This window comes from Lampetra planeri, chromosome 82, assembly GCF_965212315.1.
Source record: "Lampetra planeri chromosome 82, kcLamPlan1.2.h2, whole genome shotgun sequence".
In the NCBI taxonomy this organism is placed as follows: Eukaryota; Metazoa; Chordata; class Hyperoartia; order Petromyzontiformes; family Petromyzontidae; genus Lampetra; species Lampetra planeri.
Genome location: NC_136186.1, coordinates 2,954,216 through 2,972,198, shown reverse-complemented (window position 1 = coordinate 2,972,198; position 17,983 = coordinate 2,954,216). Strand labels below are relative to the sequence as shown.

Genomic DNA, 17,983 nt, shown 5'->3' with positions numbered 1-17,983 from the left:
TGTGACATGCACCATGTAACATGGCCGCTATGAAATCTCCAATGCATCACGGTCACTGTGACATGCACCATGTAACATGGCCGCTATGAAATCTCCAATGCATCACGGTCACTGTGACATCCACCATGCAACATGGCCGCTATGAAATCTCCAATGCATCACGGCCACTGTGACATGCACCATGTAACATGGCCGCTATGAAATCTCCAATGCATCACGGTCACTGTGACATCCACCATGCAACATGGCCGCTATGAAATCTCCAATGCATCACGGTCACTGTGACATGCACCATGTAACATGGCTGCTATGAAATCCCCAATGCATCACGGTCACTGTGACATCCACCATGCATCATGGCTGCTATGAAATCTCCAATGCATCACGGTCACTGTGACATCTCACCCTGCAACATGGCCATTGTGATGTTCCATCATTCATCATGGCCCACTGTGACGTCTCTCATTACTGTCCTTACCTTGCGGTGATTTGCTGCAGATGGAGGCGGTGCCCTCTGAGGACAGCGCACTCCACGTGGTGCAAGATTCGCCCTTACTCCTCGCCTCTCCAGCTCGGCTCATCTACACACACATAAAGACAAAGGTCCACCACGTAAACTTTAGCAAGATGTTGGGGAAAGCGCAGGAGGCGAGCACTGAGCCCAGAATCTCTGAGATCCTGGGCTCCACAATCAGGAGGGTCCTGCCAAGATGTTGTGTTAGTTCTCAGCGTTGGGATATTTGGTCAATATCTGATGTCAACTTGGATATTACAATGAGACACGTGTGGATTTAGAGGACACACACAGGTTAATGGCATCCTTCAAACTGTTAAGAGAAGTGGGGCTGGGCCAGGACATGCCACGGCCAGGAGGAACAACGATGGCCAATGGTCAAGAAGAATAACGGAGCTGCAGCCAAGTATCGGAGCACGTCTGAGAGGACAGCTTCCAGAAAGATGGAGCGACAAAATCGGTGCTTGGTGGATTATGCCATCGCAGGATCGTGAAGGGTAGCAGGAACTCAGGGAAGGAGGCCTTCATCCAGTAGTGGATAGATAAAAGTACTGTAGATTATTCACATGTAGACAGGCAGGTACACAGACAGGATCTCGGGGAGGATACCCTGATAGATGCACACACACTCAGGCAGGCAAGTAGATGTACACTCAGGTATATGGATAGGCGACAGGTAGCCACACGCAGAGTGGAGAGCACACGTCCATCAATACTTCACCACACGAGTCGAAGAGCCACACGTACCTCCATGGTAGCAACTTGCAGAGCAGGGTGCACAGAACTCACAGCGTCTCTCGTACAGTCCGGGTCTCTGCGTGCGGAGCAGGAGACGAAGGCGAGGATCACAAAGAGTCGAGGGGGCGTGAGTGCTCCCAGATCTCAACACGAGTCACAACGCGGGCTTACATCCTCACCATGAACCCACATCATCAACACAGACTCACATCATCACCACTCACAACACGAAATACAAAAACAACAACAACCGACATTCGCCACTAAGTAGGGGTGATGACACCACGGCGCCTGTGCCGGGCCAGGTGCACTTTTAGTCCACGTGAAGTGTCGAAGGCTGACAAGACGTCACGGGATAGACCCAGGTTCCAAAGGTTGGCTGAGATGACTGGTAGATACACCAGCTGTATCCCCAACTGTGCCAACTTGTTGAATTTTATCCGCTACTCGTTGTGAGCGTCACTCCTCTGTCCTCAGTTGTTGTTGGAAGGCGACTGCCTCCTACTGCCCGGTAGGAGCCTTCACGAGCTTCCTCGTGAAGGATGCTATCCACACCGCTGATACCAGTCTTCTGCAAGTCCACTCAGCTCCACATCCTCCCATACAGCATCAGTCCATATTTTTGACAGCCCATGTCGTGCCCGTTTAGCCCTCTTTATGTAACCAAAAGAAACTGCTTGGGTATGCAGTCTACAAGACCCAGCCAATGGAGCCTTGCCTGCCGGAGGAACTTACTGGTGGGAATGTCTCCAGATCTTTCAAGTATTTGTGAGCCCCTCACACAATCCAGTCTGGTTAAACCCAGGATGGATCGTACAATCAACAACACCACCATCAACACCACCAACACCAACAATACCACCACCACCACCATCAACAAGACTATCACCACCATCAACACCATAACCAAAAACATCACCAACACCACCCCCATCAACATCACCTCCATCAACACCACTAACACCACCACAACCAACACCACCACCAAGACCACCACCGCCAACACGACCACCAACAACACCACAATCAACAACACCACCATCAACACCACCAACAATACCATCACCATCAACACCACCAACACCACCACCAAGACCACCACCACCAACACGACCACCAACAACACCACAATCAACAACACCACCATCAACACCACCAACAATACCACCACCATCAACACCACCACCAAGACCACCACCAACACAACAACCACCAACACCACAATCAACAACACCACCATCAACACCACCATCAACACCACCAACACTAACAATAAAACCACCATCAACATCACCAGCACCACCACCAACACCACCACCAAGAACACCAACACCACCACCATCACAAACAACACCACCAAGACCACCACCGTCAACATCATCAACACCACCACCACTAACAACAAAGATAAAGCACCACGCCCGGCCGCCTTTGTCTCCCTAGTGGCGATGTTTACACACACACACACACAGACTCACACACACACAGACTCGCACACACACAGACTCACACACACACAGACTCACACACAGACTCACACACACAGACACACACACACATACTTACACACACACAGACTCACACCATTTCTCACCTTCGCCAAATTCTCCCGCGACTCTCTAACGGACAAACTGCCTGAGGGAGACACGAGGGGGCGGTACCAGGTGACCACGCCCACTATGACGTCGCAGACCTGAGCCCCTCCCCCCCACCGGAGCCCCTCCCCCCCACCGGAGCTCCTCCCCCCCACCGGAGCCCCTCCCCCCAACTGGAGTCCCTCCCCCCACCGGAGCCCCTCCTCCCCCACCGGAGCCCCTCCCCCCCACCGGAGCCCCTCCCCCCCACCGGAGCTCCTCCCCCCCACCGGTGCTCCTCCCCCCCCCACCGGAGCCCCTCCCCCCGATGCCCAACCCTTCGCCCCGCCCCTTCACCCTCCTCGCCCCGCCCCTCCCCCCGCTGCTACTTCCGCTGAGGCCGGGGCGAGTGGAGGCGGCGCTGTGCATTGTGGGTGGCGAGCGGACGATTTGGATTCCCGCTCGCGGCCACCGTCGGTGGCTCGCGAGCTTCTGAAGCGGCGGCTCGCTGGCTGGGCCTCCTCTACGTCGACTCAGCCCGAACAAGGCGAGCACCTTGCACGCTGTGGACGCAGCAGCAGCGGTGGCGGTGGTGGGGGGGGCAGAGGAGGCGCCTGCTGAGTTCACGGCCCCTGCTGCTGCTGCTGATGATGAGGAGAGGCACTGACAGATTGTGGCTGATGGGATGAGTTACATTTAGTTGTTTGTATCTCTGGAGGGGCGGATTTGTTGTCGTGGCAGAAATGGCCTCGACTAGAGGCCGCGATGTGGAGTGTTTGGTCTACTCTCCCACGCTGGGCGTGCCCGCACTTTACCCCGATACACATGCGGGGCGTGAGCTCACTGGGCTTGCAATGCAGAGGTGCAGGTTCGAGTCCATTTCACACTCAGCCACTCGGCCACTCACTCAGTCACTCACCCACCCACTCAGCCACTCACCCACCCACTCAGCCACCCACTCACCCACAGAGGGATAAAGACCCTTTATGCAGTGGTTGTGTAGTATCTGCGTCAATGTTTTTGTTGTTTGGTTATGGTGGTGGTTGTGGTGGTGGTGGTGGTGGTTGTGGTGGTGGTGGTGGTTGTGGTGGTGGTGGTTGTGGTGGTTGTGGTTATGATCATGGCTTTGTTTTGGTTGTATAGGTGGTTGTAGTGGTGGTGGAGGTTACAGTTGTGGTGTAAGTGGTTGGTTGTTATGGTAGTTGTGGTGCTTGTGGTGGTTTAGGTTGTGGTTATAATTGTGGTTGTGTAGGTTGTGGTTATATGTGTGGTTGTGGTGTTTGTGGTTATATTTGTTATAATTGTGTAGATTGTGGTTGTAGTGGTCATAGTTGTGGTGTAGGTGGTTATGATGGTTGTTATGGTAGTTGTATTATTTTGAACTTCAATGGCACCCTACCCAGCCGACCGTGCTAATTGGAGGTGTGGTTATAGTTGTGGTTATTTTATGGTTGTTTTGGTTTTAGTTGTGGTGGTGATTGTGGTTGGTGCAGGTGCTGGGATGAAGGATGCGTTCCGTGTCCTCTGCCCATGCGGCTCCAACAACGATTGCTCTAGCCAGCACTGCCGCCCCTGTGGTCACATGACCTTGCCTCCTAGCATACCTTGCAGTCGTCATTGATTCTGGGCCATCTTTACCTCCTGCATCTCTATAGGAGCTCTCGCTTCCTCCACACACTCTCCTCCTACCTCTGCTCTCTCTCCCCGTGTCTCCATCCCCCCTCTTCTTTCTGGAAGGTTCAGGGGTCAGGAGTTGACTGGCTGCACTCTGACCTTTGACCTTGGCTGTCACCCGAGTGGGATTATCTAACAGCAGTCAACCCATAGTATCAGGATCTGTCCCGTGACCTCTTCCTATACCTAGCCTGGAAAAGCAGTCACCATGTGGCACCCAGATCTGTCCCGTGACCTCCTGCTACACCTAGCCTGGCACAGCAGTAAACCCATGGCACCTGGGTCTGTCCCATGACCTCCTTCTCCTGCACCTCGTATGCCACATCAGTATACCCATGTCACCTGGGTCTGTCCCGTGTCCTCCTCCTCCTGCACCTAGTATGGCACAGCAGTCAACCCATGGCACCTGGTTTGTTGTGATGACATTGCCGCCACGTAGTGGCGAATGGCGGCCATTGTCGTGAGTTTGTGTGCTTGTGTGTTAGTAATGGTGATTGAGTGTGTGACTATCATGCCGTGTGCGTGTGAGTTGGATGGTAGGGGTGTGTTTATGAGGGTGAGTGTGTGTGGGTGTGTGAGTATCACACACCCACACAGTGATGGTATGTGACAGTGTGAGTTTGATGGTGATTGTATCATGGTGAGTGCAAGCAATACTGTGAGCTTGACTTATTTCCCCCCCCCCTCCCTTTACCCACTCTTCCTCCCTCTCCCTGTCTCCCCCCACTCTCCCCCACCTACTATACCTCCCTCACCTTCCCTGCCTCTCTATCTATCTCCTTTCTCCCGTAACTACCTCGCCTGTTATACAGGAGATCGTGGGTTCGATCCCTACCCTCACACCTGCTATATATTTAGAGTTTGCGTGTCTCTCTCCCTCTCTCCCCGTGGTCACGTTCAGAGTGTTTGGTTTCTATAAATGTCGACGTGATGATAGGCCACTTCGTTGACCTTTCATTTGTGGCATTTTCCCTTCCGAAGAAGAGCTGTGTAGCTCGGTGGGCATTACCTGGAAAAATTGAAATAGTTTAGTTTTCTCTTTTCCTCCTCCCTTCGTACCCTCTCCACACCCCTCCCCCCCCAGCACAACAACAAGAAGCAGGAGGAGGATGGTTCGTCTCCCAAGCCGAGCGCTTCCGGATCCACCTTCATGATCCTCCCTCCGCCCCGGCGGGGGGGGGGGGGGAGATCCCCTCGTACAGGGTTATGGTACCCCACCCACATACACACGGGGTTATGGTGCCCCCACTACACATACGCACAGGTGTACGGTACCCCCCACTCACATGCCAGGCTATGTGCACCACACAGAGACCCAAAGACTCGCACATAGATCCATAGACTCGCATAGACCCATTGACTCGCACAGAAACCAATTAACTCAAACAAAGACCTGTCGAAACACGGACAATATACTTACACAAAGACACATAGAATCACACAGACTCATCCACTCATGCACCCACCCACTCAACGACTCACAGGCTTACTATCCCTCACCTACTCACTCAGCCACTCACTCAGAAACTCACTCAAGAACTCGCTCACCCATTTACCCACCCACTTGCTCACTCACTCGTGCATCCACTCACAGAATAACTCGTAAACTCACCCACTCACACCTCAGAAACTGACTCACAAAAGAATGAATCCACTCACTCGTGCACTCACTCGCCCACTTGCCCATGCGCGCACAGATTGACCAACTTACTTACTCGCTCACAGACTCCCTTTCTGATAGACTCGCTCATAGACTCACTCGCTCACAGGCTCAATCACTCACAGACTCACTCAGAAGCTCTCACCCACTTATTCAGAAACTCACTCAACCACCGACCCACTTACTTAAAAACTACCTCACTTATCCGCACCCACTCACTGACCTACTTACTCATCCACTCGCTCAGCCACTCACTGACCAACTCACTCACTCACAAACTCAGTCGCTCACTCATCCACTCACTCCGAAACTCATTCATCCACCAACCGACTCACTCGCAACCATTAACTCATCCACTCAATAATTTCATCCATCCCCTCATCCACTCACTCAACCACTTATTCAACAACCCACTCAATCACCCACTCAATTGGAGACTCTCACCCACCCACTCACTCACCTACTCTCCCAGTCTATTAGCCACTCATTCAGAAACTCACTCACCCGCTCACTCACCCACTCCTCCACTCACTTAAGAACCCACTCCCTCAACCACCAACTCAGAATATCACTCCTCCACTCACTCAACCATTTACTCACCCACTCGCTCACCCACTCATTCAACAACTTTCTCACTCGCGGACTCACTTGCTTATCCACTCACTCATCCATTCACTCATCCACTCGCTCATCCACTCGCTCATTCAATCTCTCACCCACTCGCTCACCCACTCGCTCACCCACTCGCCCACCCACTCGCTCACCCACTCACTCATCCACTCACTAACAGACTGACTCAGAAACTCACTCACCCAAGCATTCACCCACTGACTCACTCACCCATTCATTCACCCATTCACTCAACCATTCACTCTCAGACTCACTCGCTCACAGACACACGAAGAAGCTCATTCACCCACTAACCTATTCAGAAACTCAGTCAACCACCAAACCACCTACTCAAAAACTCCTTTACTCATCCGCACTCACTCACTAACCTATCTACTCATTTACTCAATCAGCCACTCGTTGACCAACGCTTACTTACTCGCTCACTCATGCACTCAGAAAGTCACTCATCCACTCACTTAGAAACTCCTACAACCACTGACCCACTCGCTCAAAAACTCACTCATCTACACTCTCGCTCACTTTCTTATTTACTCACCCACTCCCTCACCAATTCACTCGTTTCCCCAATCATTCCTTCAGTCACTCACTCATTGAGCAACTCGGTCAATCATTATATAATTCAATCACTCACCCATTCACTCGGAGACTCACTCGCTCACTCAACCTCCACTCACTCACCCACTAACCCACTCAGAAACTCACTCAGCTACTCACTCACCACTCATTCACCCACTCATCCACTCATTGAATAAATCACCTACTCGCCCACTTTCTCACCCACTCAATCAGAAACTCATTCACCTACTCACCCACACACTCACTCACCCACTTACACTCGGGAGTGGGTGGTTTTAGAGTTCAGTGTTAATCATTGGGACTCCCATAGGGTTCAGTGTTGCTCACTGGGTCTCCCATAGGGTTCAGTGTTAATCACTGAGGCTCCCATCGGGTTCAGTGTTAATCACTGAGGCTCCCATCGGGTTCTGTGTTAATCACTGGGGCACCCATAGGGTTCAGTGTTAATCACTGAGGCTCCCATCGGGTTCAGTGTTAATCACTGAGGCTCCCATAGGGTTCAGTGTTAATCACTGAGGCTCCCATCGGGTTCAGTGTTAATCACTGAGGCTCCCATAGGGTTCAGTGTTAATCACTGGGGCTCCCTTAGGGTTAATGTTAATCACTGGGGCTCCCATAGGGTTGAGTGTTAATCACTGGGTCTCCCATAGGGTTGAGTGTTAATCACTGGGTCTCCCATAGGGTTAATGTTAATCACTTGGTCTCCCATAGGGTTGAGTGTTAATCACTTCTAGATTTGAAGCTTTCGTGACTGCAAGGATTCATACTCTTAGTTCTTTCGGTAAAGTCACGTAGGTAAAAAATTTAATTAAAATTTTTACCTACGTGACTTTACCAAAAGTACTAAGAGTATGTTAATCACTGGGGCTCCCATAGGGTTCAGTGTTAATCACTGGGGCTCCCATAGGGTTGAGTGTTACTCACTGGGTCTCCCATAGGGTTCAGTGTTAATCACTGGGTCTCCCATCGGGTTGAGTGTTAATCACTGGATCTCCCATAGGGTTGAGTATTAATCACTGGGTCTCCCATAGGATTCAGTGTTAATCACTGGGGCTCCAATAGAGTTCAGTGTTAATCACTGGGTCTCCCATCGGGTTTAGTGTCAATTACAGGGGCTCCCATAGGGTTCAGTGTTAAACACTGAGTCTCCCATAGAGTTCAGTGTTAATCATTGGGTCTCCCATAGGGTTCAGTGTTAATCAGAGACCCATAGATTCCTAAAACCCTATCCCTATAAACACCTAAGCCTCTATACCCCTAACCCTCTGAACCCCTATACTCCGAATACTATAACCCTCTAATCCCCTTAACCCTTAAACCCCTCACCCTCTAATCCCCTCACCCTCTAAACCCCTATGCCTCTAAATCCAACCCCCTAACCCTTTGAACCCCTAACTTTCTCCAATCCCATAATAAAGGTTTTTTTTTTTTTGCGGTAAGATCGTGTGAATATAAATGTGTCTTAAAACCCGTCACCACACCGACACAGCCAATTAATAACGTTTGTCACGTGAACAAAAAGTGCCAATTAGTTTCTACTTTAGCACATCTCTGTGTTGGAGACTAACCCAAATTAACCTTTATTATGAATAACCCCTCAACCCCATAACTCCCCCTGCACCACCCCCCATGTCCCCCCTCACCCCCCCTCACCTCCCTCACACCCCTCGCCTCCCCCAGCTGCTACTTCCGCTGAGGCCGGGGCGAGTGGAGGCGGCGCTGTGCATTGTGGGTGGCGAGAGGCTGATTTGGATTCCCTCTCACGGCCACCGTCGTTGGCTCGTGGCGGCTTGCTGGCTGGGCCTCCTCTACGTCGACTCAGCCAGAAGAAGGTGAGCACCAAGCGCGGTGTTGACACATCAGAAGTGGCGGTGGTGGGGGGGGAGACAAAGGAGGCACCTGGCCCACAGGTGCCTCCTTTGTCTCACTCCTCTCTCTCCCCGTGTCTCACTCCTCTCTCTCCCCGTGTCTCCCTCCTCTCTCTCCCCGTGTCTCCCTCCTCTCTCCCCGTGTCTCCCTCCTCTCTCTCCCCGTGTCTCCCTCCTCTCTCTCCCCGTGTCTCCCTCCTCTCTCTCCCCGTGTCTCCCTCCTCTCTCTCCCCGTGTCTCCCTCCTCTCTCTCCCCGTGTCTCCCTCCTCTCTCTCCCCGTGTCTCCCTCCTCTCTCTCCCCGTGTCTCCCTCCTCTCTCTCCCCGTGTCTCCCTCTTTCTCCCCGTGTCTCCCTCCTCTCTCTCCCCGTGTCTCCCTCCTCTCTCTCCCCGTGTCTCCCTCCTCTCTCTCCCCGTGTCTCCATCCTCTCTCTCTCCCCGTGTCTCCCTCCTCTCTCTCCCCGTGTCTCCATCCTCTTTCTTTTTTTTTACGATCAGTGGAAACAAGAAGATGCTCGGTGTATTCGGCACTTTGTTTCGTTCATCATTTCGTATTTTTTTTTTTTAACGGGGCTTTATGTAACCCTCGCTCGCTCTCTCTCTCGCTCGCTCTCTCTCTCTCTCGCTCGCTCTCTCGCTCACTCTCTCGCTCTCTCACTCGCTCGCTCTCTCTCTCGTTCTGTCGCTCATTCTTTCTCTCACTCTCTCGTTCTGTACGTAGCCCCCCTCGCAGTCCGACGGCCTCCGACGGGTAGCTCATAACAGCATGCAGAGCTCCCCGTCATCTGCCACCGAGCACACGGCCGCCTCCATCGCCCACTGCTCCTTGAAGGCCGGCACGGCGTGGGTCAGCCGCGCATGGCGGAACTCCAGCCACACCTTGGCTCCGACCAGAGCGCGGAAGATGCCCAGGCTGCTGGCCGGACATTTCCCCTCCAGGGCCACCTTCCTCGCCCTGTAAATGGCGAGCTTGGCATAGCCGACGAGCATGTTGACCAGCCCCTGAAGATGTTGGGATCCGTCGCCCTTTCGGTATCCAAAGATGAGGACCGTTGGGGAGAAGTGGAGGCTGAACTTTAGGAGGATGTTTCTCAGGACCTTGAACAACAAGTCCAGGCTCTTGCACTCCACGTATTGGTGCGCCACCGTCTCCACTTTACCGCAGAACCGGCACTCCGGGGGCGTGTCGGTGAAGCGCGCCAGGGAGGCGTTGGTGGTGACGGTGCCGTGGGCGATGCTCCAGCCGAGGTCACCGATGCGGTTGTACGTCGGGCTGGAGTAGAGTTGCCTCCAGCGAGGCCTCTCTGGAGAGATGCAGGGCAGGGCTTTCCTCCAGGCATGGTCTTTGTGGTTCCTCAGGGTGTCCTGTTGGTGAAACCAGACCATGTAGGAGTAGAGCACCTTCCTCTTGACATTTGCGAAGGCCACCTCTGGTAGGTCTTCCAGCCAGCACAGGTTGTCATCCGCCTTCGCTTGTCGGCATTGGCGCTGCAGCGGCACGACGGAGAGCTCCGGTGGAGGGGGACCGAGAGGGGCCTCGTCATCCCCAACGCCTATGGGGGGCGTTCTCCCCGCTGCTGCTGAGAAGGCTTCCTTGGCTTCGGCCAGGATCCGGGCAGCCACCCGGAGCGATTGCAGCCCTCTCTTTGTGGCCATGTCTGCTGGTCCGAGCCACCGGCCCCGTGTTCCAGGCTCCACCAGATCTCCCATCCTGGTGAGCCGCGCATTGGTGAGGCGCCTCTCCATGCCGGGGGTGGCGGTGGTGGATGGCAGGTTTGTCTGCGGGTTCCTGAGGATCGGTTCGAAGACCAGATCCTCGGCCGATCGCGGCTGGTTCAGCCTCCTGACGGCGAGGGAGCTCCACGTCTGCAGGACGCTCCTGTAGGAAGGTGGCAGCTGTCCCAGTGGGAGGCCCTGCAGGTCCATATAGAATAGTTGTTTGGAGCACTGCAGACCCCCCAGTTGTTTGAGTAGGAAGGAGGCCGTGACGCTCCAGGCCGGTGCAGGGGCGGCATGCAGGAACTTTTGTGCGGCCTGCAGTCGGAAGGTGGCCAGCTGACTCCGCACGCACACCAGCCCGTGACCGCCCTCGTCCAGTGGCAGGGCCAGGACCCCAGCCGCGACCCGGTGTCCTCTGCCCGACCAGAAGAAGTCGAGGACTCGCTTTTGAAGCGCGTTGACGAGGCTCATGGGGGGGTGCAGGGAGAAGAGTCGATGCCACAGCATGGACGTCACCAGCTGGTTCACCACCAACGTCTTTGTCCTGAAGGTGAGGAACTTGCACAGGCGACTCCAGGTGCCCAGCCGCTCCTTCACCTTCTCCTCCAGCTCGACCCAGTTCATTTGCGGTGGTTCCTCCTCTGGTCCCAGGAACACCCCCAGGTGGTGCTGCGATGTTGTGCTCCAATTGATGGTTTTTGTCTTCTCCGGACACTCGGTCATGTCCCATGCTCCAACCAGCAGGCCGCTGCACTTTTGCCAGTTCATTTTAGATGAAGAGGCCTTCGAAAAGACCTCCTGACACTCGTGCAGCAGGGCGACATCATCCAGGGAACGAAGGATGAGGAGGATGTCATCGGCGTATGCCGTCAGGACCAACTTGACACTTGGTTCCCCTAGCACCAGGCCGCTGAGTCTCCGCCATATGAGACTCAGGAAAGGCTCTAATGCCAGTGCATAAAGTTGGCCCGACAATGGGCACCCCTGTCTCACTCCTCGCTCGAATTTGACCGGGGCAGTGAGGGCGCCGTTGATCTTGATCATGCACTCCGCCTTGGTGTAGAGTAGGTGGATCGTTCGGACAAAGGCATCCCCAAAACCAAAGGTCTTGAGGGTTCCCAGCAGGTATTTGTGGTCCACCCTGTCAAAAGCCTTTTCCTGGTCAAGGGCCAGAAACGCGATTGGGATGCCCAACCTCTGGGACATCGCGATGAGGTCTCTGACCAGGAAGATGCCGTCATGGATGGATCGTCCGGGGATGGTATAGGACTGGTCCCTGTTTACGACTTGTGCAATCACCCCTTTCAGTCGCAGGGAGAGAGCCTTTGTCAATATTTTGTAGTCGGTGTTCAGGAGGGACACCGGACGCCAGTTTTGTAGGTGCCTCAGGTCTCCTCTCCCTCCCCGTGTCTCCATCCTCTCTCTCCCCGTGTCTCCATCCTCTCTCTCCCCGTGTCTCCATCCTCTCTCTCCCCGTGTCTCCCTCCTCTCTCTCCCCGTGTCTCCATGTCCCCTTCTCTCTAGGTGGTGCAGGTTCAGGAGTTTACTGGCTGCACTCCGACCTTTGGCCTTGGCTGTCGCCCAAGTGGGATTGTCGCACAGCAGTCAACCCATAGCATCAGTATCTGTCCCATGACCTCCTCCTGCACCTAGCCTGGCACAGCAGTCAACCCATGACATGTCTCTGTCCCGTGACCTCCTCCTGCATCTAGCCTGGCACAGCAGTCAACCCATGGCACCTGGGTTGTTGTGATGATATCACCGTCATGTAGTGGCTTATTACGGCTGTTGTTTTTGTTGTGAGTTTGTAGGCTTGTGTGATAGTAGGATGGTAGGGGTGTGTGAGTGTCATGGTGAGTGTGGGTGTGTGTATCATGGTGAGTGTGTGGGTGTGTGAGTATTCAGTCCCTCCAGAAAAACGCGGAGTTTTTTGGTGATTGTTGCGTGCAAAAATCGTTGATTATGCGGCACGTTTTCTTAAAAAATGCGATGGAATATGCGGGATATTTATGCAATTTTATGCGATTAAATTGCGGGAACTTGCAAAAATTGCGGGAACTTGCAAAAATTGCGGGAACTTGCAAAAACTGCGGTTTGATGAAAAAGAGAAAAAAAGTGATTCCCCCAACACCCTATTCACTAGGCTACTACTTTAATGTAAAGAGTCATTTCTTATTACTTCCTATGATAAGCAAGCATACTACATCACAGAATGTGCTGGGAATATTTAAGTTCTCATCTTGTTTTATTTCAGACCTTAACAAACAGATGGCTCAAACTTACAAAACATTGAGTCGAACAAGTTCTGTAGCTTTACAAAATGAATATGCTACAACTTCTGTAAAAATGAATAAATAAAATATTAAAAAATAAAATGTGTGCTTCCTGTTTTACAGAGGTAGCTATGCAAAATAATTTGCCCCCACTGTCATGTAACACACTGGGGAACTGCTTTGCGCGGTCTTTTGCGCTTATGTTTGTTGGCAAATGAGAAAGATTTGCGGGCTTCATCATGGTTTCATTGGCATCGCGGGGTTTGCAGCTTTTCAATGATGTCGCGTAATGAGTGACGTCACTTCATAACGTTCCCATGGCAACAGGGGAAATGGCTGCGCTTGTGTGAAGTAAACGCAACATTTTTCAACTTTCTGCTAAGATATATGTGACTTTTTGCAACGAAAATGCGGGGATTATGAAATCATGCAAGCCCGCATATTTTGCGCGCGGAAATCTGCAATTTATGCGGCGAAAGTGCGGCGTATTTGAAAAAAACGCGCCCCCCGCATAAATATGCGGACTTTGGCTGATTTTGCGTGAAATCTTGCGATCGCATAATCGCGTTTTTGTGGAGGGACTGAGTATTATGGTGAGTGTGTGGGTGTGTTAGTATCATGGTGATTGAGTTGGTGTGTGAGTATCATGGTGAGTGTGTAGGTGTGTGAGTATCATGGTGAGTGTGTGGGTGGGTGTGTGTTAGATGGCTGGCAATGTTGATGGGTGCTGATGATGCAAGCCTTGTGCTCGAGAATGGCACTGAAACTAATATCACGTAGCTACTTCTGAGTACCCTTCAAGTGCTGTCTGGTCCACATCGTAAAGGGCAGGGCTTTCCCACCTCTTCTTTATTTAAGAGCAACGTTGCTCACAACAATGTTTTTACTTCTTACAGCTGGAATTTATCCTAAGTACATGGAGAACCACATTGCAGCCATGTGATAGTTGATGTTGTGCAGTGAATGATGACCGGGCTGAGACCATTGACTCGCTAGACTTGAGAATCTGCTTTGATCACAGGTGACTGCCTGGATTCAATCCCAGGTACTCCGTGGTGCCAATTCAGTGCTATGACCACAAGGTCCATGGGCCACCTCTAAACACCCCCCACGCTAAAGACATAAGCAGCAACCTGGTTAGTGAGCAGCAGCAGCATTATTTGAATATTTTTCCAAAGCAATTGGGATTGTGGAGCAGTGGCACAGTCCTGCATTTCCTTTCTCTTTAATCCACCAAATGCAACTTGCCGCTCGATTGTGGCACACCCATTTTTACACTTGTTTCAACTGCTGTGGCAGATGGTGGAGCAGAGGGGCAGTGGAGCAGATTGGCAGTGGAGCAGGACAGTGGAGCAGAGCGCAGTGGAGACGTGGGGCAATAGAGCAGAGGAGCAATGGAGCAATGAGGCATTGGAGCAGTGGATCAGTGGGGCAGATGAGGGGTGGATTTGTCGTGAAGAAGGCGAATCACCTGAATATGTGCTCTGAAGAAGAACCATTTCCCAAAACGTCTCTATCTATATCCTTGTCCCGCCACACACACAGCCGGGACACCGCACACACGAGTCCCAAGGCACATTTAACCAACCCAGGCAGCACTCGCAAGCAATGCAACGTTACGTTGTGTCCTCATGTGTTGATTTCACAAAGTTTATAGTAACAACAGCAACAAAAATATGAATCCTAATTCTTAACCGGGTGGCCTTAAGACTTGGCACGTGCAGGTTTTGTTCATTGTCTGCACCAGACCCCTGCAGCTGTCTAATTCTGGGTCAGCTGCCCCTTACATGTCCTGGAAACCATGGTAAGGTCATCGCATGAGGACCGCCTGGATGAAAACCAGCATGGAAGGGGCCCAGTGTGGAGCCGGCTATGCTAATGGAATAGTCCCATGTGTGTGTGTGTGTGTGTGATGTGAGGTCTCCTGGCAGCAGTCATTCTCCGCTGCAGTGCTGGCATCTGCTGCTCAGCTTCATTCCCCAGCTGTGGTCCCAGTGGCACCGTGGGTAGTGTGGTGATAGCGGTCACGTTTGGCACCGATCCACGACCACCACCCCTACTGGGCGGTGTACCTGCCTCCACAAAGTAGCATGTGGCGGAGGAGTGAGGTGAACGCTCTCGCTATGCGAGCGAAGCCCCCTCGCTTCCTCTTCTTTTCGTGCATCTCCACCTGCACCTCCTCCATCTCCTCCTCCTCTGTCTCATCCTCCATCCCCTCTTCTTCATCCTCCACCGCCATCTCCTATACCTCCTCCTTCTCCTCTTCCTGTGCCACCTCTGTCTTCTCCATATTCTCTTCTTCCACTCGCACCGTCTCTTCCTCCATCTTCTCCTCCTCACCCTCCTGCACCACCATCTCCTCCACCCTCTTCTCTTCCTCCTCCTCCACCACCATTGTTTCCGCTTTGTCCGTAGTCTCCATCTCCTCCACCACGACCATCTGTTCATCCTTTGTTGTCTCCTTATCCTCCATCTCTGTATTGTCTTTATCCTCTCCCTCCGTGCTCTCCTCCATTGTCACCATCACAATCTCGTCCTCCTTTGCCTTCTCTTCCTCCGTCTCTACTTCATCCTCCATTTCCTTCACCTCTTCTTTCGTCTCCTTCTCCACAACCTCTGACTTCGCTTCAAAGGCCTGGAGGAGTGAGGAGGAGGGCTGCTTTGGCTCAGATCTGTTAAGAGACAAACACGACATCGTTCCACCTTCCTGCTACGGCAGACATCGCCATCTGGGTGGAATGTGTGGCGGATTCATTCAAGCTTAATATAAACAGCAGTAACAACATGGCCAGTGAGTGTGCTTAGTATTGGCATGGCCAGTGAGTGTGCTTAGTATTGGCACTGTCATTCTCATGGGGCAAGGCTATCCTTGAGATAGGTTCAGCTGTGTCTCACAGACTGTTGTAGTTTCACAGTAGTGGGTGGCATTGCTGTGTCAATTTAGCCGAATCATTTGTTGCGACAGTTTTCTTTTTATGTGTATTCTAATTGATCCCTTGGACATAATGGCCTACGCATTTAAAATGACATCGGTGGAGATCCTGAACGTCCACTGTGATGGAATGGGTGTGTATCTTTGTGGTTAATGCAGCGGCAGTAATAGCCAGGGCGGTAAGCAAGATCTGAACTGTAAGTGGTGAGCGATGAGTGCGCGACCCTTTGGCTGCTTCAACCCATCCACGATTTCTATCAAATATCCGACAGTGATTTGAGGTCGACAGAGCCGCCTCCCCCTTGACGTCGAAGGCATCTCAGAGTGCATTAAGCGCGATGAGCCACTCAATCTCGCATCTCAACGCATTTGAAATTGCACACCCCTCCCAGTGGTAGCTGTCTCTGTGCATTACAAGGCAACTTGTCAGCTGGCCTGGAAACAGGCATGAGAGTGTGCGAAATTATCACGGTGGATGGAGGGTTAAATGGTGAAATATGGCCGCATCGTTATCTGGTCTCACCCAGAAACCAATTATGGAAAGTAAATATGTCCACAGTATAGCGCAATGTACACGTGGGGTTTGCAGTGTCTGTGTATTTTGTGAGTGTGGCAGGGCTGGAGCACCTGTGCCTCAGCAGCAGAAGGGACCTGGGTTTGATTTCCACGTTGGGCCACGTTATGTGTGGAATGTGGTGCCCCGTGTTCTGGGAGGATTCTGCAGCTTTCTCCCTGTAACTGAACCCACACAATCAAAGCAAATCGCTCAATTTGGATCACAAACAGCAGCAACTTTGTTACCAACTGTGAGCAAACTTGACAGGACCCTCCTGAAAAAAAGTCTTAAGACTTAGTGAGGCTCATCCTGCGTAAGCAAGCATGATAATAAATAAATGAAAATAAACACACACGACACATGCAAGAGTAGTTTACCGTGGCTCAGCGGCTCCAGAGTTTGTTTTTTCTTCTTGGAAGCTCTCTTCTCCAAAGCTCGGAGCAATCGGGCCCTGCACAGGAGTGGCGGCGGAGGCGGCGGAGGCGGCGGAGGCGGCGGAGGCGGCGGAGGCGGCGGAGGCGGCGGAGGCGGCGGAGGCGGCGTTGGTGGCGTTGGTTGTGGTGTTGCTGGTGGTAGCGGTCTGGAGCCAGTGTTGCTCGATCTTGGCGAGGCGCTGCTCCTCCACGAGGTGCTTCTCTTCCATCAAGTGCTCCTCCTCCTCTTGACGTTTCATCTCAACGAGGCGCTTCTCCTGCATGAGACGTTTCTCCTCGACAAGCTTCACCTTGCAAAGGCGCCTCAAGATGCTTCTTCTCGAGATGCTTCAGCTCTATGAGACGCTTCACCTCAAAGAGGCGATTGTCTTCCTTGACCCGCTTAGCTTCTATGAGGCGCTTCTCCTCATCGACACACTTAACAATGGTGAGACGCTTCTCCACCTCCAGATGCTTCTTCTTGAGACGCTTCACCTCGCGAAGGCGCTTCTCCTCCATGAAGCGCGTTTCCTCAAGGAGGCGCTTTTCTATGACGCGTTTCACGTCATTGAGGATCTTGTTTCGAAGGCACTTCTGCTCTGTGAGGTGCTTCAGCTTGGCGAGGTGCTTCACCTCAATGGGGCGCTTCTCTTCCATTATGCACTCCTCCGCAAAGCGCTTCTCCTTGAGGTGCTTTTCCTCCTGGAGACGCTTCACTTCTGCGAGGTACTTCACTCTGGAGAGACGCTTCTCCACATGCTTCTCGAGACGCTTCACCTCATGGAGCCGCTTCTCCTCCATGAAGCGCTTCTCCATGGAGCGCTGCTCCTCAATGACGCGCTTTTCCATGAGGC

General features: G+C 52.5%; 1 long non-coding RNA gene across 1 annotated transcript; it reads left to right on the top strand.

The window, feature by feature from the left end:
- Positions 1-5,590: 5,590 nt before the first annotated feature.
- Positions 5,591-16,744, top strand: LOC144738372 (uncharacterized). Its single transcript, XR_013589244.1, has 3 exons — positions 5,591-5,709; positions 9,050-9,201; positions 12,480-16,744. It is a non-coding gene; the product is annotated as an uncharacterized LOC144738372 (long non-coding RNA).
- The last annotated feature ends 1,239 nt before the right edge of the window (positions 16,745-17,983 follow it).